The 27693-nt window shown below is 36.1% G+C and overlaps 1 non-coding gene across 1 annotated transcript; it reads right to left on the bottom strand.

The window, feature by feature from the left end:
- Positions 1 to 4971: 4971 nt before the first annotated feature.
- Positions 4972 to 5090, bottom strand: LOC120622413 (5S ribosomal RNA). The gene has a single exon (XR_005658479.1). It is a non-coding gene; the product is annotated as a 5S ribosomal RNA (ribosomal RNA).
- Positions 5091 to 27693: the final 22603 nt, after the last annotated feature.

Below are 27693 nucleotides of genomic sequence, written 5' to 3' on the forward strand. Positions count from 1 at the left end.
GTCTGATCTCCCCTTTGTTGCTGTTACTTATTTCAGAGATGTTGTTCAGGGACACTGGGCATGGTCTCAGTTTTCTTTCCCAGATGAAACTGTATAATCCTGAGGATGAGTTTGGGATTCATGTTGAGATGCCAGGTATCTTAAGCCTATGTATCTTTTGGTAGTTCCTTGGAGGAAGGTTGAGATTGCTTTTTCTTTTTCAATAGTTGGTCTTTGAGTGGTACTGATCAGGAGCAGCATGCAGACCTGGATGCTTTGGATCTAATTCCAGTATTGGAGCCAAAGGTCAAAAAGGAAAAGAATATTGGAACTTGAAAATGTGAAGGCAAAAGTGTAATTTGGACAAATGATTTGGTGTAAGAGTATACAGCACGGTACAGTAAATCTGGAGCAATATAAAAAAAAGTTAGTAAAAGTAGAGACAAATTGAAAATATCAACATGAACCCACTTTTTTATCAAAATAAATTTATTTTTCGATGTCACCAAACCACCTCACATGCTCATATGAAATGGCATACTTCTCTAGTAAGCAAATTTGGGTCTCTACCATCATTTCCACAAAAAGGAGTCAAGTTTCCTTAGAGAATAGCTGATTCTGTGTTTGGGGTATGAGAACTTGAGATGAATTAAATTGTAATAATGTGAGCTTCAAAAAAGTAAATAATGGCTATGATAATAACAAGTTAAGTTTATGAAAGACTGCAAGTCCACAGTGAAGTCCAAATGGGACAAATAATATGAATTGTGCTGCTGTGAGCTTACAGAAATTGTAAATGTACCAGCCCATGTGGTGAAAGCATGATCATTTCCAAGGGTCAGAAGGTGAAGTATGGAGAGATAAATTGGCCATGGTGATTTTCAGCTCATAGTTATGATCAGAATTACCTAGATAAAAGGGTATTAAATCAGAGCCAGGAGTTATCTGAGAGAAATGGACTTTTTGGATGCTGGAAAGCTGCAAGCAGAGATATTGTTCAGGGATACTTGGCACAGCTTCAGGTTTCTCCTGCAGAAAAACTATGTCCTTACTGACAATGAGTTTGACTTGAGAGATAGAAGGGTCCTGTACACTTAACCATTCCTTGTTAAGAGCCAAGATTATCTGCATAAGCTTTTCCTGAATTGTATTCTCAGAAGTTTTCCTTCTGTACTTTATCTCTCTACTATATTTTCAGTCTCTTTCTTTCTGCTGGTTATTTCTCCTCAGCCTATAAACCTATTTAAACATCTACTCTCCTATAAATAAAAAGCAAGCAAAGAAAAACCAAACAGCAAAAATAAACAAACAAACTGTTTCCCCAAAGCAATTTCATTTCTAAGCCTTCCCTCGATTCCACTTCTTTTAGTTTTGTTCAAGATCTTTCCTTTCATCTGAATATTTTTGCCTTAAAAAATCCTTTTTTGGTGCCATCTAATAGAAATTTTAATGCTAAACTTTAAAAAAATGTTGTAGGCATCTGATGAGATGGGTAAGCAGTTAAGGTAATGGGGTTGCTAAAATATCATAAAAGCTTATAACATTATTTTATTGAGACAATATTTTTATTTAATAGAGATTTTATATTTATTTATATTTATATTTATATTTTTCAGTGTTTGCTTCCGATTACTCTTCGATCTCAGTTCATATTTTTGAGGTCATTTTTTCCTGTTCATTTATTTATGATTTTTAAATTATTTTAAATTGTGGTAAAATATACATAGAACTTACCATCGTAACCATTTTTAAGTGTGCAGTCCAGTAGTGTTGTAATAAATCTCCAGAACTCTCTGTACCCATTAAACAACTCCTCATTTTCTGTTCTCCAGCCTCTGGCACCACCATTCTACATTCTGTCTCTATGAGTTTGACTACTTTAGATACTTTATATAAGTGGAATCATACAGTATTTGTCTTTTTGTGACTGGCTCTTTTAACTTAGCACAATGTTCTCAAGGTTCATCCGTAATGTAGCTTGTGTCAGCATTTCCTTATTTTTTAAGGCTGAAAATATTTCATTGTATATATATACCAAATTTTGATTATTCATTCATCTGTTGATGGACACTTGGATTGCTTCGACTTTTTGGCTGCTGTAAATAATTTGAGTTGAATATGGGTATATAAATATCTCTTTGATACCTTGCTTTCAATTTTTTGAGATACACCTAGAAGTGAAATTGCTGGACCATATGGTAGATTTATTTTTAATTTTTGAGGAACCACCATACTGTTTTTTATAGCAGCTGAACATTTTACATTCCACTAACAATGCACAAGGGTTCCAATTTCTCCTCATCCTCACTACCACTTGTTATTTTCTATTTCTTTTTTGATAGTAGCCATCTTGGTGTGAGGTGGTATCTCATTGTGGTTTTGATGTTCATTTCTCTAATTATTAGTAGCATTGAGCATCTTTTCATGTGCTTATTGGCCATTTGTATATTGTCTTTGGAGAAATGTCTACTTTAATGAATTTTTTTTCTTTTTTTTTGGTGTTTAAGTTGTACAAGTTCTTTATATATTCTGGATACTAACCCCTTATCAGATATATGACTTGCAAATATTTTCTCCCATTCTGTAGTTGCTTTCATTCTGTTGATTGTATTCTTTGATGCACAGAAGTTTTAAATTTTGATGTAGTTCAATTTATCTATTTTTTGTTGTTGTTGCCTGTGCTTTTGGTATAATATTCGAGAAATCATTGCCGAATCTAACGTCATGAACATTTCCCCTGTTTTCTTCTTAGAGTTTTATAGTTTTAGCTCTTATTTAGGTCTTTGATCCATTTTGAGTTAATTTTTATATATGTTGTAAGGTGAGGATTCAACTTCGTTCGTTTGCATGTGAATATCCAGTTTCCCAAGACTATTAGTTGAAAAAACTGTTCTTTTCCCATCGAATGGTCTTAAAGCCCTTGTCAAAAATCATTTGACCATATCTGTGGGGATTATTTCTGGGCTCTTTATTTTATTCCATTGGTCTATATATCTGGCTTAACTCTAGTACCATACTCTTTTGATTACTGTAGCTTCATATGAAGTTCGAAATCAGCAAGTGTGGGACATCCAACTGCATTTTTCTTTTTAAAGATTTCTTTAGCTGTTTAGGGTCTCTTGAAATTCCATGTAAATTTTAGGATGGATTTTTAATTTCTGCAATTGCACTATTGGGATTTTGATAGGGATTGTATTAAATGTGTAGATCACTTTGGATAGTATTGACCTTTTAACAATGTTAAGTCTTCCAATTCATGAACATAAGATGTCTTTCCATTTATTGATGTCTTCTTTAATTTCTTTTCAGAATGTTTTGTAGTTTTCAGTGTACAAGTCTTTCACTTCCTTGGTTAAATTTATTCCTAAATATTTTATACTTTTCAATGCTGTTGTAAATGGAATTACTTTCTTTATTTTCTTTTTAGATTATTCATTGTTAGTGTATAAAAACACAACCGATTTTTGCATGTTGATTATCCTGCAAATTTTCTGGATTAGTTTATTAGTTCTAATAGTTTGGTGTGTGAGCGTGTGTGTGTGTGTGTGTGTGTGTGTGTGTGTGTGTGTAACATTAGAGTTTCTACATAAAAAAATCATGTCATCTGTGAACAGAATAATTTTACTTCTTCCTTTCCAATTTGAAGACATTTTATTATTTTTTTTTCTGGCTTTATTGTTCTTGCTAGGATTAGTACTATGTTAAATAGAAGCAGTGAAAGCAGGCATCCTTGTCTTGTTCCTTATATTATCAGAAAAGCTTTCAGACTTTCACCATTGAGTATGACCTTAGCCATGAGCTTTTCATATATGGCTTTTATTACATTGAGGTAGTTTCCTTATATTTCTAGTTTGTTGAATGTTTTTATTATGAAAGGGTGTTGGTTTTGTCAAACACGTTTTTCTGCATCAATTGAGGGGATCATGTGGTTCTTTTCCTTCATTCTGTTACTTCACTGATTGATTTTTGAATTGTTGAATCATCCTTACCTTTCGGGAATAAATCCTACTTGGTCATGGTGATCTTTTTAATGTGCTATTGAATTCTGTTGGTTGCTGATATTTTGTTGAGGATTTTTACATCAATATTCATCAGGAATATTGGTCTGTGGTTTTCTTTTCTTGTAGTGTGTTTGTCTCCCTTTGGCATAAGGGTAATCCTGCCTTCATAAAATGGATTGGAAATATTCTCTCCTCTTCAATTTTTTGGAAAGTTTTGAGGAGGATTGGTATTAATTCTTCTTAAATGTTTGGTAGAACTCACCAGGGAAACCATGTCTTCCTGGGGTTTTCTTTTCAGGAGGTTTTTGATTACTGATTCAATCTTATTAGTTATAGGTCTTCAGATTTTTTATTTCTTCATGATTCACTCTTGGTAGGTTGTATGTTTTTAGTAATTTGTCCATTTCATCTTGATTATCCAATTTGTCGATATATAATTGTTCATAGAATTCTCTAATCTTTTTTATTTCTGTAGGATTGTTTGTAAAGTCTTCTCTTTCATTTCCGATTTTAGCTATTTGGGTCTTCTCTTTTTGTCTTTAGTTAATGTAGCTAAAGTTTTGTCAATTTTGTGGTATTTTCAAAGAACCAGCTCTTGGTTTTGTTGATTTTCTCTATTATTTTTTCTATTCTCTATCGTTGATCTCTGTAATCTTGATTATTTCCTTCTGCAAGTTTTGGATTTGGTTTGTTCTTTTTCTAGTTTCTGAAGGTGAAAAGTTAGGTTGTTATTGTTGTTTTTTTTAATATACACTTTTATAACTATACATTTTCCCTTAGTATTGCTTTTGCTGCACCTCCAAGAGTTTTGCTATGTTGTGTTTTCATTTGTCTCAATTATTTTCTAATTTCCATTGTAATTTCTTCTTTGACATATTGGTTTTTAAAGAATATGATGTTTAATTTTTACATATTTGTGGATTTTCCAGTTTTCCTTCTGTTATTGATTTCTATTTTATTGTGTGTGTGTGTGTGCGTGTGTGTGTTTAAATGCCTACAGCACCTGGTCTTCCTAAGTGGTCTCCCATCCAAGTACTATCCAGGCCCAACCCTGCTTAGCTTCTGAGATCAGACAGGATCAGGCATGTTCAGGGTGGAATGGCTGTAGACAGTTATTGATTTCTAGTTTTATCCTATTGTGATCAGAGAAGATTCTTGTATGATTTAAATATTTTAAAATTTATTAAGACTTATTTTGTGGCCTAATATGTGGTCTATCTAGGAGAATGTTCCATGTGCACTTGATTTCTTTTGTTTGGTGGCGTGTTGTTCTGTATATGTCTGTTTGTTTCAATGGTCTGTAGTATTGTTTGAGCCTTCTATTTCCTTACTGATCCATTTTAACTATTTTAAGTGTACAACCCAGTGTAATTATGTACATTTACAATGTTCATCAACCATTACCACTGTTCAGTTTCAAACTTTTTTCTGATCCCAAACAGAAACTCTACTCATTAAACAATAGCTCTATATGACCCGCACTTTCTTGCCCTTAGTTATCTCTATTCTTTCTGTATCTATGAATTTGCCTATTTTAGGTACCTCATATAAGTGAAATTATACAATTTTGTCCTTTTGTTTTTGGCTTATTTCACTTAGCATAATGTTTTCAAGGTTGTAGTACGTATCAGAATTTCATCCCTTTTCAAGGCTATAATGTTATTCCATTCTATCTATATACCACATTTTGATTATCCATTCATCTCTTGATAAAAATTGACTTGTTTCTACTTTTTGGTTACTGTGAATAATGCTGCTGTGAAAATTTGTATAAAAGTACCTGTTTAAGTCTCTGCTTTTAATTTTTAGGGGGTATATACCTGAGAGTGGAATTGCTGAATCATATGGTAATTCTGTGCCTAACTTTCTGAGTAACTGCCAAACTTTTTTACAGTAGCTCTACCATTTACATCCCCACCAACAGTATACAAGGGTTCCAAATTTTCCATATCATCACCAACACTCAATATTTTCCATTTTTTTGATAGTAGCCATCCTAACGTGTGTGAAGTAATATCTTATAGATTTGAATTGTATTTCTCTAACCTAGTGATGTTGAACATCTTTTTATAGTCAGACCCTTTAAAAATTGTTGTCATTTATTTTACTTCTACATGCATTTGAAAAATCGTAATACATTGTTTTTGTTTTTCTTTAAACAATCAATATCCTTTAAGGAGATTTAAAATGAAAAAAATTTTAGTCTTTCATTTTTACAATTTCTGACATTCTTTGTTCCTTTGTGTAGATCAAATTTTTATCAGGTATTATTGTCTTTGTATCTGAAGAACTATTTCTAACATTTCTTGTAGCGAAGGTCTCTCAGCTTTCACTTCTTTGGAAAAGTCTACTCCGCTTTCATTTTTGATATTATGACTGAGTATAGAAATGTAGATTCATAGTGTTATTTTCACACTTTAAAAGATATCAGTCCATTTTCTTCTGGCTTACATAGCTTCTGATGAGAAGTCTATGAATTTCCTTATTGTTCTTTGTATGTAATGTCTTTTTTTTTTTTTCTTAGTTTGCTTTTAAGATTTTCACCTTATTCCTGGCTCTCAGAAGTTTGATTATTCTGTGTCTTGGTGTGGTTTTTTGTGTGTCTTCTTGGGCTTATTTGAGCTTCTTGGGCCTATGGATTTATCAGTTTTGTCAACTGTAGAAATATTTTGGCTGTTATTTCTCCAAATAGTTTTTCTGTCTTTCCCTCTCCCTTTTCTCTGACTTAAATTATACAAATTTTTGACTGGTATTTTTTCAATGGTTGTCTGCTCTGCTCTTTTTCCATTTTTCCCTTCACGTTTTATTTTGGTTGTTTTCCTTGTAGTAGCTTTTCTGCTATTAATCTTGTCTAGTGAATTTTTTATTTTTTATTTTTTATCTCTAGAAGTTCCATTTGGGTCTTTTTTATGTTTTCTCACAATGTTCATGTTTTCTCTACATTGTTGCACATATCAAATATATTTATACTAGTTTTGTCTGATAATTCTGCCAAATTTGTAATTTCTGGGTCTGTTTCTAATTATTGGTTTTTCTTTTGCTATGGGTTGTATTTTCCTGCTTTTTAATATCCTTGACAACTTTGGATTGAATGCCAGACCTTATGAATTTTATGCTGTAGACTGATGGATTTCGTTGTATTCCTTTAGAAAGTTTTGGACTTTCTTCTGTTACATAGTTAACTCATTTAGATTTAGTTCAACTTTCTTAAGGTTTGCTTTTATGTTTTATGAGGGTGGATTCAGAACATTCTTTAGTCTAGGGTTAGTTAGCCTTAATACAAAGGTGATACCCTGCTGACTACTCTCTCTGATGCCCCGTGTATTGTGAGATCTCCTCACTGTTTTTGATGGTAATATGAACTATTCCTAACCCAAGGTGAGCTCTGAAATTGTTTGGCCTACTTATTTCCTTGTAGAGTTTTAGGTCATGTACACGTGGATCACTATTCAGCCAAAATTTTGCAGTTACCCTCTCTCTAGTGTTCTTTCATATAAATCCTAGCTACTTGGTCTCCCAAACTGCAGTCTCACTCTCTTCAACTCAGAGAAAATGTTGGGCTCTCTTTGAATTTTTTGTCTCTGCTCTGTGGCTAAGAAACTACCTCTAGCTAGTGATCTGGGACGTTCATAGGGCTCACTTTATTTGTTGCTTTTTTCCTCAAGGATCACTGCCTTCTGCTTCTTATTGCCCAGTGTTTGAAAACCATTGTTTTATATACTTGGTCCAATTTTCTAGTCGTTTTAGAGTGGAAGATAAGTCTAGACCCAGTTATGTTATTCTGGCCGAAAGTGGAAGTTTTCATCTAAACGTTTAGAACAATTTATTGCTTTTTGGAGGAAAAAAATATTTATATTTTCTCCTTTTAGCTAAATTCTAGATGTCTTTTAAATTTTGGCGGGGGCCGGTAAAAACACTTCAGAAATATATAGACTAATATTACAAATCCTTATACATACAACAATAGAACTGAATGTCATTAATTTCCTTCAAATTATTTTTCCCGTGTAATTATATTAAGTATATAGTAAATATTTTTCTTTCAGTAGGCATTATTCTATTTTTTAAACATATTTTGATTCATTTAATCTTCACAATTCTATAACTTCAATATATTGAATTACGCTGTTGTATAAACGAGGCTAATGAGTAATACAGTGGTTAGGTAGTATGCTGAAGGTCATTCAAGTAGAGCAGGAATGTGAATCCAGAGAATCAGGCTGCAGAATTTGAGCTATTAACCACTATACTATACTGCCTCTCATAATTAATAAAATGCATAAACATCACATAAATTAAGTAGAAATTCTCTGTCTTTGATCCTTGATCCTATTTTCCTCATGTCTTACCCAGAGGAAAATCAAATGATGTAATTTTATATACTTCCAGTCCATTTTTAATACTTTACCTTTATTTACATATATTATAAATAATAGGCAGTATTTTGTGTTTTAAAAATGTACATATAATTTAATAATATTTATTATATCTTACATATAATTCTATGACTTGCTTTTTAATATTTTATTTTTGAAAATAACTTAGGTTGATACATGCATAATTGCATTTTTATTTACTTAGTTGTCTATGTTACACTTCACTTATTTTACCTAAACACTCTAAAAAATTGTAAAATTCTTTCTAGCTAGTAAACATATCAGATAATCTATACCTGTTCTTTCTTCCTCTTCCCTGGATCCCCTCTTCTCTTGTTCCCTTCTGTATTATTTTCTAGCTCTGCTGAGCAGCTGTCCTTCTGGTCTTTTGCCTTCCTCCTGTGTAGTATCCTCTGTTTCCTACATGTTGTGTATTCCTTTTCTTGGTTTACTTCCTCTTTTTGATGGATATGTTCTCTAGTTATCCTAAGAAGGGTGCATGGAGAGTAAATTTCTGAAACCATGCTTTCTGTAATTATCATTATTCTGCTCTTTATCCTATACTTGATTGATAATTTTTCTGAGTATAGATTCTAGACTAAAATAATTGCCCCTCTGTCTTGTGAAGACCATGTTTTTTGGCATTCTAGTTTCCAGTGGAGCTGATTTTAGATAAATTGTATGTGACCAATTTTTTTTCCTCTCTATGGGTTTGAGAGATTTTTTTTAGCCTTTATGTTCTAAAATTTCAAAATTTATATGCATTGGTAGTTTTTTTTTTGAAAAAAACCTTTACTAGTCATGGGTTGTAACTTTTTAATCTGAAAGCTTCTATCTTTCATTTTGATTTTTTTTTTTTAACACCTATAGCACCCAGTATTTCTAGGTGGTCTCCTATCCAAGTACTAACCAAGCCCGACCCTGCTTAGCTTCAGACGAGATTGGGCTTGTTCAGGGTGGCGTAGCCATGGACCTATCTTTCATTTTGGAGAATTTAAAAATATTTTTAAAAAGTAGCTTTATTCTCTCTGCTTTTCTCTTCTCTCTTTCTAAATATTTCAATGCTGATCTTTTGGACCGATCTTCTCTCTCCTATTTTTTATTTTTTTGTCTTTTTGTTTTATTTTTTGAGACAAGTCCTCAACTTTATCTTTCAATCTTTCTATTGAATTCCTCTTATTTCAGTTACCAAGTATTTTTAAAAAATTCAAGACCTTTTTATTATTCTCTGACTGTTTCTTTTTATAGTAACCTGTTTCTGTCTGTTCATGTGTCATGAATATATACTCTTCTTATTTCTCTGAGAATATTACAGTTAAAAAAATTTCTCCTCCTCTATTCATTGTCTTCATTTTCTTATTTTATTCTGATTGATTTGGTCTCCTTTTTATTCCTGAAGGATTTCTTCAAAAGTCTGGATACCCCTGGTTGACCCTTCATATTTAAGAGTGTGGTACTTAGGAGAGATCTGTTATTGGTGGTGCTGGTTGGCTGGTGTGCATCACCATGGGGTGGTCAAGCAAGGACCCTGCTATTTTATTTTGAAACTCACGAATATCAATATCAATAGGTCTATTCTCTTGGGACATTCAGTTTCCCCAGAGAAGAACTCACCAATCCCTTCTAGAATCTGCTCACTTAGGATTATATCTTGGAGCAAAGCAATAGAATGATGCCTGGAGTCTCACTTTCATCAAATCTTGATTTTAATTAGGCATTTGCCATTCATTTTTTTTGGTGGGGGGGAGAGTGGTCCGGTCTCCTGGATGTGGAGCCCCTTTGGCTTAATTTTATCACAGAATGAACCTTCTATCTCATCCTGGAGTGGGGAAGATATATTGCTTGGCTCTGAAAGAAGTGAGAAGAATACTTGGAGATCTATTCTTTTCACTTTCATTTAGTCCTTCTTTTTCAGTACTAAGCCCCACCCCAGCTTCCATAGCTCCTGGTGCTACAGAACATGGAGACTTTCCAGCATTCTGAATCATGGGTTGACATTGGCATCCTCCTGTGCATGCACTTGGTATTCAGCTTTTTCGGGTCTGTTAATGCCTTTTCCTCTTTTCTGTCACCCATCCATCATCTCTCACCTTCTATTCTCTTTGTCCTTGTGAGTTTATAGCATTTTTAATTCTTTATTTTCATTTTATTGGGATACCAAGAAGGAGAAGAGATAGATTTATGAATTCAAATAGCCATGTTTAACTGATAGCTGGCATATCTGTTTTTAACCTTTAAATTTCAAACTTTTTTCCCCTCATTACCTATGTTGCAGGAAAAAGCAACTGATTTTACCCACACTCCACATTGCCATTTTTAGGTGGGAGCACAGTCCCACTTCTTGGTTTCATGCAGGAAGACAAGCTCTAGTTCTTTGTCATCTTTTAGGTGTATTAAATTCTTATTCTTCTATAGGACCAAAATCTCAGCCCCTACTGCCCATTTCTGGTCCTGTTGCTCTGAGGACCTAGTGGGTCTTATGACTCTAGCCCACTGTAGTTTTTACTGCATTTTCAAAGATAATTTTAATCTTTAAGATTTTAATTTTTAATTACCTTATTTGAAAAACACACAAACACACACAATTTCCCCTTAAGCTTAGAGTTTATAGGGGAGGTGTCTTAAGGTCCTTGACCCACTATTTTAATCACAGGCCCTTCCCATAACATTTTGACATGAAGTCCCATACTTGTTGCAATTTATTGTAATCTTCCCTCCATCCTTACATCTTAATTAAAAGTCATTTTGCTATAGTGTCCTAAATTCCAAACCCAGTAGACTCTCCAGTTCTTGTCTTATTAACTCCCTTGTTGCATTTAACACCTTGGAGTGCATCCTCTTTGAAACTCTATTCTTTTGTCCTCTGTATATCTCTGACCAATCCTCCTGTGGCTCATTTGGTCTCTCTTTTCTCCATCTGCCACTGAATATTGATGCGCCCCAGGGTTTTCGCCTTAACCTATTTGCCTTGGTTGATCTCATCCACACTCACCATTTTAGTTATTAACTATATGCTAATAAGGATAAAATCTCCATCTCTAGCCCAGATCTCTCCCCTAGATTTCAACTCTAAGACAAACTCTGCTGATACCTCTACCTGAAAAGACCATGGTCATCTCAAATTTAAGGTGCCCAAGGGTAAACATATTCTCCTTCCTAACTATGTTCTAATCCTTGGATTTTCAGTTGATGACACCAACATTTACTTATTCACCCAAGCTGAGAATCTGGCAGTCATTCTTGAATCCTCTTTCTTCTCACCTTCTTTATTCTAATTATGTCTTTAGGTTGCCAAGGAACAGAGAGATGGTCAGTTTACCTCTAGTAATGGGACCTTATTTGGGCAGAAATAGAGATGGGCTGTAATGGCTGTGAGTTAGACCTTATAAGAAGTGCAACTGGACCGAAGGTGACTCTAGAAACCACAGGATCTGTAGTTTGTAGAACTTCTTGAGATTAACGTGACTCCATCTCTTCTGTATTCACCTCTGAGAGTTAATTTCCTTATTCTTTTCCTCCATCCTGTATCTTTTTTCTGCATCATAGATTATCCTCATAACTTTGGGTTGCTATGATCTCTCCTGGTTCCAACCCTACTTCTTCCTTCATAGAGCTTCAATTTGCTCTTATATGGGCCTTTGGTTCTACTGGTCACAGCATGGTTTTCTCTATGTTAAATGTTTTGGATTTCTGGGATCAGGAATCAGATAGGCCACATTGCAGGGTACTGGCCAATCTATTGACAGGCTTCCCTTACATCAGGTGTTCATCCCACTCTAAGCACCTGTAACAGGAGGAACAGGTTAATGTGTTATGAAATATGACCACTTAAATTTACGCCCAAATCATGTGGACTGGACGGTCACCCTTCATAAGGGAAGCTGGCATGGAAGACACTGTGATTGACACGGTTAGCATATTCCTTATACATATATAATCAAATCCATCAAATTTATCTTCTGTGTCCTTCTGTCTATTCTTTTTCCCAGTGTCTTGGTTTAAGTCCTCATCTTCTTTCACCTGCCCTGCAGCAACAACTTGGTGCTCTTCTTTCTCTTCCTCCCTCCCTCCTTCTTTTTTTCCCCCCTTAATTGATTATATTATTGTTTTTAAGTGGCAAGCAATGGCATCTGTTACCTATCACCTGGAATAGACACCTGAGCACTTTTGCCCACTGCACCTTGGCATCAGAGATGCTAAGGAAAACACAATACAATCAAGCACTGAGTAGAGTAATGCTTTACTCATCCAGGGAAGAAACAGCAAGATCATCTCCAGTTGTGGGCATTGGTACCAATGGTTGGCAGGTCCTTCTTAGCAGCCAATTCAGGGCAGTTGGCCCACATGTACCCATCTTGTGCTGCAGCAGAAGGACTTTGTCTCCTCTCCACAGGGGACAGATATAGCAGTGATGTTGCCAAATGCCATATGACATTCATGTTTAAGTAGAGCAAAAGAACATACATTGAGTCTGAAATAAGGAAAGATAATCCCTCACGAGGTGATAAATTCAGCACAAACTGTGAGAGTTCTTTATCTCAGTAAGAAAGTGTTCTAGACCCAAGGCTCATTCTTATGCAGCTGAATGGGGGTCCAAAAAGGGTGTGTATGAGCTGGCCTGTCTTAACATTAAGTATGTTTAAAATATCTATTTATTTATTGAATAAAATTTATTACTAATTCTTAACTAAAATATTAGATGAATTCAACTTCTTATTTATTCCTTAAAAGAAATCCAGAGGAGCTAACCAAATTAAGTTGTTTTTCACTTCCATATGATTAATATTTCTTCCTTGAGGGTCAGTGCTTCATCAGCTGTGTCTTGGATGATTGCAAAATCTCCTAATTGTCTATCGGGCCCAATCTCATCTCAACTCCAATCCATCTTCTAGATTTATTTTCCTAAAATGTATATTTGATCATGCCTTTCTCCCATTTAAAAATCCAAGGTCCCTTTCAGGCCTATTTTCTGCCTCTTCTTCCCTGTGAGCTTTCCCTATTCATAATCCCTGCACAGGGCACTGGGCTCTCATCTGTAGAATGATATTCTTGATTTTCTCATGGAGAACATCACACCAATTTAAGTTTTGGTGTCAACCTCTGTCTGTCTACATGATACAGTCTAATTATATGAAAAGTAAAAAATTCAATTATTTAATGTGGTATTTTTCTTACTTCCACCAAGCTATTGATTAGCTGTCAGAATGCTGAGCTCAAGCTCCAAGCCACTCTTAAAACATTACCTCTGGGGCAGGATTGTGTTATAATCATTTTTATCTAGTCTCAGCCTCTGTACCACTCTGCCTCAGGGAATTAGCCCTGTGCTATGTCTGCAGGTGGTCAGTAAGTGCTGTGGGCACAACAGCAACAGATTCTTTTCTCCTGAGTCCTTGGTTACCAGCTATCTGGGTGAAAGAGTTAACGGAAAAATCCAAAATAGAAACATTTAGTCTAAATTTATTTTTAAGTCTATGTTTATTTTAGATCTTTTCCTTCAGAGTTAGTTTCAGGGAAACCTGAGGGCAGTAAGGGTGGTGCTAAAAGCACACAATTGAGGTTGGTGCCCCCTGGTGGGTGGTGAGGGCGATGCATAGTGGGATGTATGGGGTCAGTAACTTGAGTCCGAGGGCTTCTCATTAGGATGAGACTGATCCCTCCCTGGCAGGCCATTTAGATTTTTTAAAAATTGAGATACAATAAACTACACATATTTAAAGTATACAGTTTGATAAGTTTTGACATATGTATACACTTGTGAAACCATCACCATAATCAAAATAATGATTATCACCCCTCAAAATTTCATTGTGCCCCTTTGCAATTCCTCCCACTGCCTCCTTATCTCCCTATCCCCTCCCCAGGCAACCAGTCATTTGCTTTTGTCACTATAGATTAGCCTGCATTCTCTAGGATTTTATATAAATGGAATATTATAGTATGTCATCTTTTGGGAGGAAAGGGGGTCTGGCTTCTTTTATTCAATAGCAGATTTTGAGAGTCATCCATGTTGTTCATGTGGTTCATTCTTATTTATTACTCAGGAGTATTACATTGTTTGGCTGCACCACAATTCATTTAATCATTCACCTGTTGATGGAAATTTAGGTTGTTTGCAGCTTTGGGCTATTACAAGTAAAGCCGTTACATACATTCCTGTATAACTTTTTTCATTTTCACTTTTCTCGGGTAAATAGGAGTAAAATGAGTAAAATAGTGTATGAAATGACTACATATAGTAGGTATATAATTAACATTTTACATTCGCATCAGCAGTGTGTGCAAGTTCCAGTTGTTCCACATCCCCACAACACTTGGTATAGTCAGTCTTTTTTTATTTTAGCTATTCTAATATGTATGTGGTGAGCCATTAAATTTTGAACTTAAGAAAAATTCAGTTTCCTGGGTCCTATTCCAGGCCTAGAGCTGTCTTCTATTCTGTAAAATGACTATAATGGTCTTTCTTGTAGCATAGATGTTGCAAGATTTAAATGAGAAAGTTAAATGAAAACACCTGGCAGATATATATCTCTATCTGTATCTGTATTTATATCTATATGCTAAAAACTTAAAACAATTTCTTGCAAAGGAGAGCAGAAGATTCTCCTCCATCATCTTTGCCAGTTTTTATTACAAGTTCTCAAGTCTTAGCTTCTGTGTAATTTTTCATTGACCAGGTGTCCTGTGTCAACTACCCAAAAGCAGTTTTTTTCCAGTGGTATATGCAAGTAATAAGATGGACAGATTCAGCCTTTTCTCAATAGACAGTACAGTCTTTTTTCTTTCTTTTGTTGATTACATATCCACCTTCTACCCTAATTATGAAAGTTACACATGTTTGTAAAGAGTAAAGAAAAGTAATTCTATAACCCCGCAATATCTAGTGAGTTAGGATTTTGCAGTATGTCCTCTAGGCTCTGTTCTATGTTGTCTCAGTTGGCTTGGGCTGCTATAACAAAATATCACAGACTGGGTGGCTTAAACTACAGAAATTATTTTTTTCACAGTTCTGAAGGCTGGAAGCTTAAGATTAAGGTGCCAGTAGGTCTGGTATCTGGTGAGAACGCTCCTTTAGGTTTCAGATGGCCCCTTTCTCATATGGTCTTTCCTTGGTGCCTGCCTACCTGCCTGCCTGCATTGGGGGTCGGGAGGAGGATGAAGAGAGAGCAAGAGTAAGCTTTCTGGTGTCTCTTCTGATAGGACTTGAATCCTGTAGGATCAGGGCCTACCCTTATGATCTCATTTAGCCTAAATTACTTCCTTAGAGGCCCCACCTCCAAATACAGACAGCTGGGGTTTAGGGTTTCAACATATTCTTACAGGACACAGATATTCAGTCCATAACATATGACATACACATATATACATATACTTGATGTTATCTATAATAATTGATTATGATATGTAATAAACATATATACATAAAATTCAATATCATTATTTAACCATTAATATTGATTTTTTATGCCATTAAAATTCTCAGAAAAACTTCCTATCAACCATCTAATAGAAGCACCATAATATTTTTTTTACCACACCTCTGTTGCTGAGTTTTAAGTTAAATCAAATATTCCACTAATATAAATAACATTTTATATATACATCTGTGTATCTCTATTTATTTTTAATTTTCTCTCTTTGAGATATTTAATTTAAGAAAGTATTTTTAAATTTCTGTGGTTTTTTTTACCTAAATATTTTTGTTATTAATTTCTAGTTTTATTATATTGTCAGAGAATGTCGCTTACATAATACATGCATTTAAGAACTATTGAAGCTTTCTTTGTCGCTCAGTATTAACTTTAATAAGTGTCTCATGGGCACGTGAAAAGAAGGTAATTTGGTGATTGTAGGGTACATCTTCTGATGTATTTCTATAAATGCAATCCTATTAATTTTATTATTCAAATCCTCTACGTTATTTTCTTAATCTATCAGGAAAGAGTGTGTTTTTAAGTAGTCCACTATTACGTGTTTATCAATTTTCCTATATCTTTCCAACAATTTTTGCTTTTTTAGCTTAACACTGAATTATTTGACATATAAAAACTTATGACTATTATATTTTTATTGTAGATTATAACTTTAATAAATATGAGGTGACATTTTATGTTGCATTGAATGCTTTTTGTTTGGAATAAAACCTTTTCAGAACTTAACATTGCCACTTCTGAGCTGCATTGTTTTGCATTTGCCTGAAAAATCTTTACTTATTTTTTCTTTCGCATTATTTTTTTGCTATTTTCCTTTATGTCTATTTCTTGTAGGCAGCATATAATAAGATTTGAATTTGTAACACAGTTGGAGAATAACTTTGTTTTAATAGGGTAGTTAAACTCCTTATATTTATGCCGTGATTGATTTGTTTTTGTTTTTGCCACCTATTTTATGGTTTTTATTTTTATGCTTCTTGCTTTTTTTTCTATCTTAAGCTATATAGAATATGTTTTATATCCTTTTCTATTCTTCAGTGATTTGGAAAATATGTCCTATTTTAAATTATGTTACTGATTACCTTTCAGTATTAGAAACATTTAATATGTGCAGTACTTTAGAAAGTTTTTATTGTGATATTAAAGTAAATGCATGAAATATATATTTGGTATTGAATAATTATTAAGCAAATACATGTATAAACACTATCTTTTTTCAACTTTTCTATATGGTTTTGACACATCCTTGCAAAAATGATATAATGAGGATTTTATTTTTAATTTACCATGATTAGCTTTGATTTTTATTTGGAGCAATCAGTCCATTTAGATTTAATGTAATTACTGATATGTTTGCATTTAAACCTACCACCTTATTTTGTGGTTTCTATTTATTTGATCTATTCTATGTTTCTTTTACTCTCCTTTCTTGCATTTGTTTAGATTTATGGAGGATTTAAACAATAATTTTATTTTTCTCAAGTTTGGAAATATTTACTCTGCATTCATTTGGTAGCTACCAAAGGAACTATTATATGTGTACTTAATTTATCAAAGTCTGAAGTTAATTAATATCTTTAGTCTCCTTCAGATAATAAAAGAAACTTAGTCTGTTATAAGTTCTTTTTTACCACCTTGCTGGCTTATATGTTATTATTGTTATATATTTTAATTCTTTATTTTTTAAAAATCCCTCAAGTTATTTTACACTATTGTTTTATATAGTCAGTATTTAGATTTACTCATATATTCACTGTGTTCTGAGTTCTTCATTTCCTCTTTAATCTCAGTCCTTCTATCTGGGATTCCTTTCTTTCTGTCTGAAGTACATCCGTTAGAATCTGCTTTCGTTAAGATCTGCAGGTGGTGAATTTTCAATTATTGTCTGTCTTTCTCCCTTATTTCTGAAAGATACTGTTCTTGGGGGGAGGAGCAGGAATAGAATTCTAGATGGGCAATTGCTTTCTTTCAGTGTGCCGCAGAGGCCACTGTTGCTTCTTGAGAAATTAGTTATCAGTGTAATTATTGCTCTTTTGAAATGATCTTTTAGGATTAAAAATTTTTTTTCTCTGATGTTCTTTAGTTTATCTGTATTGGGATTGGTTGTGAATTTCTTTCTATTCACATTTCTTAGGATTTGTTTGGCTTCTTAAATCTGTGTATTTGTGTCTTTCATTAATTCTGAAAAATTCTCAGCCATTATTATTTGAAATATTGCTACTCCTCTATTCTCTCTTCCTTTTCTTGCTGGGACTCTGTTCTGTATTCTGAATCTATATTTCTTCTACCTCATCTAGTTCATTAATTCTCTCTTTAGCTATGTCTGTCAGCTGTTATACCCATCCATTGTTTTTATTCTAAGAAGTTCCTAAACATTCTATTTATTTTTTTTAAAAAAAGAATATGCTATAATTTTTATAGCTTTATTGCAGACAGATTTATTGCAGATATTTAAAACTGATCTTTTATTTCTTTAAATATGGTAAGGGTGATTGCATTTTATCTGGCTTGATAATTCCAGTATCTGAAGTCTTTGTGGATCTATTTCTGCTCTTTGTTGTTTCTGCTGGTTCTCACTCCTTTTACTTTAATAGTTTTATTTTTTGACTGTATGCATGTCATTACCCTCATAGATATTATTTTTAGAGATTGAGGGATAGCATGAAGGTGTACTATGCAAAAAGATTTTATTTTTAATTCTTCTGCATGCTTAGGAGAACTACCAGTCTAGAGCCATGTTAAATTAAATTCATGCCCTGAGGGTTTTGTTTCCCCCAACCAAGTGATGTGAATTTCAGCTACAAATCTGCTTAAGAGCTTCTTGTGTTTGCAGCTTCTCAGGTAAGTTTTTGTGATCAGTTTTTGTGATTTTCCTACTGGTACCATGAGGTGGTGGTAAGGGGTCGTTTACTTCTAGTTCACCCTTATCTTAAAGATACAGTCTTTTGGGGTCTCAGCTTTCTGTGAGGAGGGTTACTGGATAAATGCTGAAGTGACATCTTCCCCTTTTATCTAGTTCAGGCACTGAAGTTTGATGTCAAAAGCAAAGCTCACGTTTGCAGGGATAGACACCCTCAAAATGAAGATGGCTTTATTGTTCTGTTTCCCTGACTGGGTTTTCATCTCACTTACACTTTGGCCTGGTACTTCTCTGGTATGTTGTCAGGTCTTCTCTGCTTTTAAAGAGATTTAATAAATACCTTTCTGGGATTTTTAGTTGTTTCCAACAGGAGTATTGGTCTGAATTATTAGCCCATCAGAAAACATTATTATTTTTGTTACATGTCTTCTCTTTAAAAAATTATTTCTGATATTTGCATTTAGTTTGCAATCCTATTTACAACAGTTTAGATTAATATTTAGTAGGCTTTAGTAGTCAGTAAATAAATTTTCCTATTCTTAACTCAGTTATGTATCTTTAAAAAATATTTAATAGACTTCATTTTTTCATAGCAGTTTTAGGTTCACAGCAAAGTCGAGGGGAAGGCACAGAGATTTCTCATAGATGCTCTGTCCCAACTCATACACAGCCTCCACCATTATCAGCATTTCTTATCACAGTGCTACATTTGTTGCAGTTCATGAACCTACATTGAACCCATGACATTATCATTCAAAGACCACAGTTTACATTAGGGTTTACTTTTGGTGTGTACATTCCAGTTGGTTTGGACACATGTACAATAATATGTATCCACCATTACAGTATCATACAGAGTATTTTCACTGCACTAAAAATCCATTGTGCTCCACCTGTTCATCCCTTCTCCCTCCCTAACCTCTGGCAACTACTGACCTTTTTACTATCTCCATAGTTTTGCTTTTTCTATAATGTCGTATAGTTGGAACCATACAGTATGTAGTCTTTTTGGATTGGCTTTTTTCACTCAGTGATATGCTTTTTAAGTTTCCTCTATGTCTTTACGTGGCTTGATAGCTCATTTCTTTTTAGTACCAAATAACATTTCATTGTTGAATGTACCACAGTGTATTAATCCATTCATCTATTGAAAGGCATGTTGGTTGCTTCAAGTTTTGGAAAATATGAATAAAGCTCTAAAGCTGTTATAATAATCAAAGTGTAGGTTTTGTGTAGACATAAGTTTTCTTTGGGTAAATCCCAAGAAGTGTAATTGATGGGTCATATGATAAGATTATGTTTAGTTTTTTTGCAAACATTTTTTTCCCAGTCTGTGGCTTGTCTTCTCATTCTCTTGACTTGTATTTTGCAGAGCAGAAGTTTTAATTTTAATGAATTCCAGTTTATCATTTATTTCTTTCATGAATCATGTCTTTGGTGATAGATATATCTAAAAAGTAATTGTCATACCCAAAGTCATCTAGGTTTTTTCCTATGTTATCTTCTAGAAGTTTTATAGTTTTGCATTTTACACTTAGGTCTGTGATCCATTTTGAGTTAATTTTTTGTGAAGGGTATAAGGTCTGTATCTAGATTCATACTTTTGCATGTGATGTCAAGTTGTTTCAGGACCATTTGTTGAAAAGACTACCTTTGCTCCATTGTATTGCCTTTGCTTCTTTGTTAAAGATCAGTTGATTATATTTATGTGGGTCTATTTCTGGACTCTCTATTCTATTCTACTGATATATTTGTCTATTCCTCTGCCTAAACTTGACTATACTGTCTGGATTACTGTATATTTATAGTAAGACTTGAAGTCGGATAGTGTCAGTTTTCCACCTTTGTTCTTTTCCTTCAATATTATATAGGCTATTGCAGGTGTTTTTCTTCTTCATATTAACTTTAGAATAAAAATAACCTGCTGAGATTCGGTTTGGTGGTATAGCATTAAATCTATAGATTGAGCTGGGAAGAACTGACATCTTGACAATATTAATATTGAGTCTTCCTATCTATGAACACCTCTCCATTTACTTAGTTCCTCTTTGGTGTCATTCGTCAGTTTGGTAGTTTTCCTCATATAGCTATTGTAAATATGTTTTTTAGATTTATACCTAATTATTCTATTTTGAGGGGTGCTAATGTACATACTATTGTGTTTTTAATTTCAAATTCCACTTTTCATATTTGATACATAGGAAATCAATTGTCTTTTGTATATTAACCTTGTATCCTGAACCCTTGCTATAATCACTTATTAGTTCCAAAGGGTTTTATTTTATTGTCGTTGTTGATTTTTTTGAATTTTCTGCATAGATGATCATGTCATCTGTGAACTAAGACAGTTTTACTTCTTCCTTCCTGATTTTCGTACCCTTTATTTAATTTTCTTGTCTTATTGCATTATCTAGGTTGTTATATATCTTTAAGTATATATATATATATTTTACTTTTTAGGAAAGAGAAATAAAGAAGTATATTTTCTAAATTCTTGTGTACTCTTCTATTTTCCTGTAGGGACAGAGGCCTTCAGAAGACCACATTCCACTGCAACTTTTCTCTTTGCCAATCCTGCTTCCATCCTTTTTCTTGTTGGTGTTTCCAGGAGTAGTGTATAGTAAGAGTCCTTCTCCCTAATCTCCACTCAAGTGCCTGCTTTTTGAAGAACACCCCCTGTAGCACTAAAGAAGTGGGGAAACCCCTTTGCTCCTGGACAGTGGCCTGGCCTCCCCACCTATCTCACTCTCCAACTCCATTGACCTGGTAGGTAGCAGAGGCTCCTCCTGGATTTAAGCAACAGGTTAACAGTAAGTCTTAGTTTTTACAATTTTGAGGTGTCTTTGATTTTTTTCATGGTGATTTTATATATTAGGGTCAAATGAAGAAATGTCTGAATTAGGATAGCCAGACAGAAAAATATTTAATTAAATTAATCAATCAATTAATTAATTAATTACAATTAGTTTCAAGTATACAGTACATTGGTTAGACATCTTTATAGTTCATTAAATGATCCCCCCAATTGCTCCCTCCCTTCCCTGGCCTTCCATTTAGCCAACATATTAATGCTAACTGCATTCCCTATGCTATGTTCCCCATCCCCAGTTATTATCTATCATCAACTAATTTGTACTTCTTTAACCCTTCACCCCATCCTTCCAGCCCCCCAACCCCCAGACAGACTATATTTTAAATGAGAAACCCTTTTTGCTTCTTTCTTTACTTTAAATCTAATACTACTTAAATCTAACACTAAGTGTGGATGATTTATCATAAGAGGGACATGGTTTACTCAGCCCTTTCTGCACTTGAAGTCCAAAAAAGAAAAGAAAAGAAAAGAAAACCTACTAGTGCAACACAATGCTAGGGAAGAAGGCTTGAGATGGCAATTTGGAGCTTTGTCTCCTGGTTTCTGCTGCATCGCAAACTTGCAGGAGAAACATGCACAGCAGCAATGAAGGCAACATTCAGCCTTGAGCCATTTCTTCTTTGTAAAGTTTGGTGATCCCACTACCTCAAAGGTGAAGAGAAAAGAGAAGGGACAGCTGCTGGGAATGTGAGGGAGGTGGTGAGAGCCCCAGGGCCTTGGCAAACAACCTGGTAGAACTGCATTTCATGGAGCTGGAATACCAACCATCTAGGGTCTTCTGTTCTTTCCATCCTGAAAAAGTAGAGCAAACACTAGACGCGCTCATGATCCATCTTCCATTTCCAAGAAGAAGAGGCAATAAGAGGTATTTGAAGTCAGGGTATGGGCCTGTGATATTACCTGCAGCTTCTGGAAGCCAGACCTTTAGCTTGGAAGCGAGAACCAAGAGGAGCCAATGTCTAGGGTTTTGCAGGACGGGGTGGCTCCAGTGTATGCCCATACGTCCACATTTCAGAGAGTGGGTGGCCTGAGGATTGGGGAAGTTCTGAAGCATTGAATCTCAGGGAGCAGCAGACATCAAGAAAGGGATTCAAACAAGTGTCAGTGAACTGTGAGGTGGAAACCATAAGCAGAAACCCGAGAGAATCCTTGAGGCAGGAGCATGCAGGAAGAAGAGCCTTCAGAGGGGACATGGGGAGGTAGGGGGAAGAAACCTTGGTGTGCCAAGCTGATTTGGAGAGAAAAGAAGGCAAGACAAACTGAATGGGGCCCTTGACAAAGGCAGAGGTGGAAGGCAGTACCAGCATATGGGAGCACAGGGAAAAAATGTGTGCGATGTTTTAATAAACTGCATTTGCAGTGGCAGCAACTGTCTGAGGGCGGAGGGGTCTGTAATTGAAGTTCCAGAAGCATGGAGATATTTAGAGGAAGATTAACTCAGGAGAGCATTGTGTTTATAGAAGAAACAAGGCAACTAGCCTGGGGGTGGGGACAGTGATGGGCACTCAGACTCCCTCCTTACCACTGAGTGGGAACTAGTTAGCAGCTCTTTCTTTGTCCTCACAGAAAGATGCTGAACTCTGCCTTAACCCCTAAAGACAAACGCTTTCCTCACAGTAACTCCAGGCCCTAGCTTACTGGTGAGTACAGAAGGTATCCACCTGGAGACCGATGCGTCCCACTCCTCTTAGAAATCATCAGTCATGTCACCAAGCAGGGTGCTGGTTCTTCCAGGTAAAAGATAACGGATGACTTACTAAATGGATAGATGGAAGAATGAATGTTTATGGAGGCCACAGAGGTGAGCCTTGGTGGACACTGTCATTACATGGGCAGCCCCCTTCCTGCCTGTGCTCAGCATGGATTGCCAGGCTGTCCATGTGATCCTTGGGCAGTAACCCTGCCTCTGGAGCAGCAGGGGTCAGCCTCTCTCTATTCTGGGGAAGGAGGGTAGGCAATGAGTGCCTGGAAAAGGAGGAGGCTGGATTTTGTTTCATTTACAGACTAAGCAAAGCTGAGACAAGTTGGGGGAAGCTTGCTTGGGCCTTAACCACCATATCTGTATGAGGCTTAGGACTTCTTGTGACAAAACTTGACATCAACCAGTTTGGTTTCCTGATGCACAGACTCACATATCCCCACAGTTTTCTGGTGAGGTGGGAGTTACATGGCACATGACGGAACTTCTTTCTGTAGCTGGGTCCTCTTGGAGCCTGGGTCTCTCTTTTGCATCTCCCAGGAGCACAAAGACCACTGGAGCAGGCCTTGCCTGATACCCTCTTATGTAACACCCAGACCAGCACAGAAAGCCCTGTAGTGGCCTGGGTAGGGGTGCTAGTCCTGGGCAGAAGTCTCTTGTGCTGGCAGTGGGGAGGTGCCTCCTCTTCTCTCTTCCTCTGTCCTGGGGAACTCACATCTCTTGGTGCAGAAGGGAAAATTAAGCAAACCACTATTATAGGTTTATTTTGATTGAACAGAAAATCTCATCTGCATATATCAGAGTAATACAGGCGATAGCCAAGTACATTATAAGCATATTTTCTTAAGATGAAGATCTCCTGGGTTTAGAGAAAGATTTGACATTGGTGCCTCTTGGCCCATGCGGTATTTGAGGATCGGACCACGTCTGACCTCAGAGGGGCTGAGAAAAGTGTTCCTGTTTTCCCTTTTAAAGATGTAAATGTGTCTGGGAAGGGTAACATTAAGCTATAATTTGCATTTGCCTGAATTAATTTATCAGGTTAGCGCTAGTCTCCTATTAGTGCTTGGAAGAAGTGGAAATTGGTTTTGATTAGGGATGGGGAGGAGAGCAACGGGGGGCTAGCTGGGAAGCAGGGAGTGTGGCCCCCACAGCGGGGGCAGCCTGAGGGCGCTGGCTGGCTGGGTGGGGTTAAGGTAGATGCAGAACAGAGGGCAGGGGCACAGGACCAACATATACAATCGTTTTTTAAGAACCAGGCTATCAATCACACACGTGCAAAAAACTTGGTTGTCTCCTAATCTCCACATCTGTTTCATTTCCTCTGCCAAGGCCAAGACTTCGCTGCCTTTGTACCAGTTCTGATTCTTTTCTGCACATGGATAGCAATATCTTTAAGCCAAGGCCTAAGTCATTTTTATTAAATCACATAGCGGCTGGTTTGTTTTGTTAAATTCTGATGAAATGAAGAGTAGAACCCAAGTTTCTGTGAGCTCTACCAGATGGAGGAACAACCAGGTCATTTGGTTTTCTCTAGCTCATGCTTCTACCTACTAATGCAGGGCCTTGAGCCTCACCCCAATGTCTCATCCAGGGTGAGGTGGGTAGAGAAAGATGCCATGGAGCAGCTCTTGATTGCTCGGGGGGAAAATCCTCATGAGAGGTCCCTATTTGCTTGGGGGCTGGGGAGTAACCCAGCCTTTGCGATTTAGCAATGTTCTCTCTCTCCTGTACTCACTGGTGGGTAGAGCTGGCCCCTGGGAAGAGGGAGGTGCATAAAGGACTTAGGAGCTTCCTGGGAAAAGAGCCCTAAACTGTAACCCCTTCCTTTTTGAAGTTCAGTAGTATAAGAACTTCCCTGACAGATTGGGGCAGACCTGCACTGAGGTTCTTAGGCAAGAACAAAATTTTTGCAGGGAACTCACCATGAGAACAGAGGGCTTGATCTGTGCTAAACCCCAAGGACTTACCAACATCCTGAACACCCTCACACCTCACGCTTCTCTTTACGTCAATGCTCGATCAACCCAAATATGCTCCTTCACCCCACCCATGAGCAGTGAAGAGTGGCTGGAAAAACCCAGCACACGTTAAGTCGATACCACTAAACTCAAGTAGATCCTCAGATCTGTCTGACACATCTACTATTTATTCTTATTTAATTTGCTCTTCAAGTCTGTAAGATTCTACCTTTTGCTCACTCTCCTTAATCTCCAAAAAGCTTCCTCCATCTTGTCATCATACAACTCCACCTTTAATTTTTCCAAAAAAAGTAGAAGAAATCAGAATGGAACTATATTTGTCCATCACCAAATCCATTAACCTGTATGCTTCTAAGAGCCCTGTACAGAACCCTGTACTCTGCCTCCATCCTGAGTAACAGATGTACAATTCCTGCTCTACCAAAGACCGATGCCTTCACCTGTAGTCGAGATTGCCTTCTCTCTTATCTACCTGAGGATGCTACATTTCCATTTATTACTTTCCTCCTGGATGATTGATGAGTTCTTTTCTACTGGCCTACAGATCTGCTGTAATTCTCGCTCAGCTCAACAACCACCTAAAGCAAACAGCCTAAAACAAAGAAGTGAACAAAACCTCCAAAATTCCTTGACCCCAAGTCTTTCCCTAGCTTCTGCTCCAGTTCTCTGCTTCACTTTAGAGCAGAATTCCTCCAAAGACTTGCCCATATTCATTGTTGTCACGTTCCCACTTTTCATTCTTTCTTCAACTCACTCCTAGGAGCTCTTGTCCTCAATTCTCCTTTGGAACTATTCCTGTCCAGATCACTAGTAATGTCCATTTGCCAAATACAATGCGTTAAATCTCTTCCTTGTCTTATCTGATCCCTCAGCAGCATTTGAAATAGTTGATTACTCCTTGTTTTATAAACATTTTATAATAAAATATTTAATTCCTATGAAAGGTCTGAAAAGGCTAGAATGCTGTCATTTTGTTTATGACTGAAAATAGTTGAAGACCTCCACATCTCTTCTTTTTAAATTACTTAAGAAAAAAAATCTTGCTTCCAAGACATCACATCCACTTTTTCTCCCACTTCATGGGCAGGTCTTTTTCTAACTCATTTGCCTCTTGACATAATCTTTGGACTTTTCTATCTAAAGACCCTCACTAGAGGGTCTCTTTTAGTCCATGGCTTTAAATACTGTGTATATGCTAATGACTCCCAAATTTACCTCTGCAAATCCGACTTCCCACCACAATTCTAGGTGTTTGTCTCCACTGGATGTCTAATAAAAGCAAACACTTGATTCTATATCCCAACATATCCTCCCCCAAATGCTCCTCTCACAGTCTTCTCCATTGTGTTAATGTGTCGCCTGGCCAAATCCCAGCATTCATCCTTAATGCTACTCTTTCTCACTTCTTGTCTAATTATCGACAGGTTCTATCAGTGCTGTCCTTAAATTTTATCCCAAATCTGACTAGATATCATCTCCACCAGCCCAAGTTGTCACCATTGCTCTTACTTATTAGCCATTGCTTCCTAAGTGGTCTCCTGGCTCATCCTCTTGGTTTTCTATAGGAGATTTTCCTCATAGTGAGTGGCCAGATTGATTCTTTTTTAAAATTTAAATCAGGTCATGTCCTTTCCTTGTCAAATTCCTCTAAAGTTTCCCATCATACTCAAAATAAGATCCGCACTCTACTGTGGCTCTTGTGATTGGATGTGATTTGAATTCTCACATCTCTGACCTTATTTCATAACAGGCCCCTGGGCTAACTGTGTGCTCCAGCCACCCTGGCCTTTAAACATGCCAAATCTATTTTCATCTCAGAATCTTTATACTTGTTTCCCCTCTGCTTGAAATGCTCTCTCCCCAGATTTTGCATGGCTCATTTCATTCAGGTTGTTCTGTCTCTGCCTTTCTCAGACAGCCTCCTGACCTCTGTGTAACCCTACTTTCTGTCCCAATCTCTCTCTCTTCCTTACTCTGTTTCAATATTTTTATAGCTCTTTTAATTTGTTTTCTGTCCCTGATTTCTCTGTGAATGTAAACTCCAAGAGCCCCAAGTGCCTAAGGGAATGCCTAGCATAGAGTAGATGCTCAATAAATATTTCTCAAATAAACAAATAAAAAATAAACATAAGAAAAGTGAAAAATCCTAAAATTCTGAGCACACTCTTAATCACAAAGGAATAATATAAAGTGTTTTGAGATAAAGTGAATGGCAGAATGTCAATTCATGACATTAACCACAAGCTAAAAAATAGAGATGTTAGGTAGCCCAGTAGGTAATAACTACCACAGAAGGTACTACCATAGGAATCAGAAGGCAAAGCAATGGAAGTTGAACCAATGAGCAAGTGTAAGACAACCCCGTAGATGTCTTCCCCTTAAACTGGACTTCCACAACAGCTCTTCCTAATCCCCTTGGTATTTTTCTCTGAGTGGATTCTCAGTTCCTCATGGAGAAACGCCTCTGGTCAGTTGCCCCTCTGAGTCACCAAGC

The sequence above is a fragment of the Pteropus medius genome, unplaced genomic scaffold (genome assembly GCF_902729225.1).
Source record: "Pteropus medius unplaced genomic scaffold, Ma_sr-lr_union100, whole genome shotgun sequence".
Classification (NCBI taxonomy): domain Eukaryota; kingdom Metazoa; phylum Chordata; class Mammalia; order Chiroptera; family Pteropodidae; genus Pteropus; species Pteropus medius.